This window comes from Haplochromis burtoni, unplaced genomic scaffold, assembly GCF_018398535.1.
Source record: "Haplochromis burtoni strain Fernald_Lab_line unplaced genomic scaffold, NCSU_Asbu1 Contig_700, whole genome shotgun sequence".
Lineage (NCBI taxonomy): Eukaryota > Metazoa > Chordata > Actinopteri > Cichliformes > Cichlidae > Haplochromis > Haplochromis burtoni.
Genome location: NW_024583061.1, coordinates 146,885 through 149,445, shown reverse-complemented (window position 1 = coordinate 149,445; position 2,561 = coordinate 146,885). Strand labels below are relative to the sequence as shown.

General features: G+C 41.9%; 1 pseudogene; it reads left to right on the top strand.

Moving 5' to 3' along the window:
* The first annotated feature begins 296 nt into the window (after nucleotides 1-296).
* Nucleotides 297-2,196, top strand: LOC121812634 (annotated as a pseudogene).
* Nucleotides 2,197-2,561: the final 365 nt, after the last annotated feature.

Here is a 2,561-nt window from a genome sequence, read left to right as displayed (position 1 = left end):
TATAGCCTCAAAATAGGCTTGTGCACCGGTCGGACCACGCTGTGCAGCTGTGCACTAGCAAGTAGTTCGGCTACAGTGTGCCAACACAGCAGGGACACGGCTTCAGCGTTCAAGCATACGCTGTCGTCTGGGCACTGTGCAGCTCGGCTGCTATGTATGTGAACACAGAGGAAATACGTCTCCAAAAGTTGATTCTGTTCATCTGGACGTAGCGTTTTGTGGGAGAGACGTTTCGTCACTCATCCAAGTGATTTCTTCAGTCTCACCTGACTGCAGGTTTCACCAATCTTATAAACAGTACATTTTGCATAATGACTGAATGACATAATGACTATGTTTGCCAAAAGCACAGCAACGCAAACAAGAGCAGAACTCACCAGGCTAGTATCGATCCAATACCGAGTACAATCAATATTTGGATCAGTCTGCCCACCACTAACATTAAACAGTGGTGACAGATGGCCCCGCCCCTCCCTGTGCATGATTCTGATGAAGGTTTCTCTGTAAAAAGGGAGTTTTTCCTTCCCACTGTCACCAAGTACTTATTCATAGGGGTTGTCTGATTGCCAAGACTTTCTCCAGAACACTGTAGGGTCTTTACGGTATAACACACAGAAGATGATTTAGTGATATATTAATAAACCTGAATTGATTTTTTTTTTCCTAGGATGTTTGCTTAGATTGATTTTCTCTTGTATTTTTTTTCCAGGTGTCATCACATATGTTTAATCCTCATTATCATGGCAACACAGTGAGTAGCACCAACCTAAGTAATTTAAACAAGTGAAGTAATCATGAGCTCTATACTCTACACATAATGGGGCACAGATGAATGTGTTACGCAATTATTAGGTATAAATGTTTGGGGAATTTTTTTTATTTTTTTGAATAAAAAAGGTTGCTTTCTTTCCTTTTTTTTTTTTTGCTTTCTTGCTTCTAATGCTGACGCTGTCAGACATGATAACTGTGTATTAACTGTAGAAATAATAATGCATTCATATCAGTGGAACATTTACAGTGAGAGAATTCTTGATTTCATTTATTGGTAGCGTACACTACAGTGAGAGTTCATACATACAGTTCACACATTAACACAGCAGAAAAGTAAACTGAACAGCAGCTGAGACTTTAACTGATGTTATGAGGAAAAGGATGAAAAATCATTCTCCATATTTGAGAAGCCAAGTTTCAAAGTCTGAACCTTCAGCAGAAAAATTCTGACAGAACGCAAAACACTTGTGTAAAATATCTCTGCAGGAAATATGAGAGCATCATCTCCAAGAGTGATCAGAGATCTGATGGACCTCCTGCTGTCTACCAGCTGAGACCAAAGAAACAGAAGTTTGGAACAAGAATGACTGTTGGAGAAAAAAATCCAAACAAGACAAACAGAACCATCTTACTGGTGGGAGAAACAGGAGCAGGAAAATACTCTGATCAATGCTCTGCTCAACTACACCATGGGAGTGAAGTGGGAGGATAGAGTCTGGTTTCAGATCGAGAGGAGGAGAGAAAAGTCAGACATCAGATGTGATCGTGTACGAGATCTTTGGTTTTGAAGATGAAACTCTGCCCTACTCTCTGACCATCATCGATACTCCTGGATATGGAGACACCAGAGGGACTGAAAAAGATGACATCATCAGTCACAGATTATTGGACTTGTTTCGATCAGATGATGGAGTCCATGAAGTTCATGCAGTGGGTCTGGTGATGAAGGCGAGTGAAAATCGACTGGGTGACCGACTGCTGTATGTCTTTGATTCAGTGATGTCTCTGTTTGGAAAAAACTTGGAGAAAAACATTGTAGCTCTGATCACATACTCAGATGGAAGCAGACCTAAAAACCCTCTTCAAGCTCTTGAAGATTGGAACATTAAATGTGCCAAAAAAGGGAAGAATCAGCCAGTTTACTTCCTGTTTAATAACTGCCAGCTTGAAGATGAGGAAGAAGAATTTCTGAAACTAAATTTTGAAAGATCAGAGAGAGGAGTGAGAGAGTTCACAGCCTTCCTGAAAGAAAGTACACCTGTGCAGCCAGAGGCAACTCCTGAAGTGTTAAAGGAAAGAATCAGACTGACAGCCTGCATCCAAAACCTGCAAGAAAGAATCAGATTCACTGAAGTGAAACAGAGAGAGATGAAACAGACTCGGGAAGCTCTGCAGAAGAATGAAGGTCACTCCATTTGTTGCTGAAGTTTTTAAACATAAAGAACCTATCAGAGCAGAGACGTGTGGGCCGGGTTTGAAAGCAGCTGTCAGCTGTACAGTCTGTGAGGAGAACTGTCACTATCCTGGATGCACGGTGCCCTTAAATCACTGTGAGGTCTTTAGAGATGGTCTCTGCACGTCATGCACCAACAAGTGTCCTGCATCAGTGCATGTGAAAGGAAAGAGGAGATATGTGACCAGGATAAGGAGAGGTCAGAAAAATGAACCACCAGCAGAAGACAAGGATGTTGATTTACTTGGAAAGGAAATGAAACTGCTGGCAGCAGAGAAGTCCCAGTTCCTGGACGAGTCCTACCAGCATGCTGTCAGACTGGAGGAAATCGCTCTGA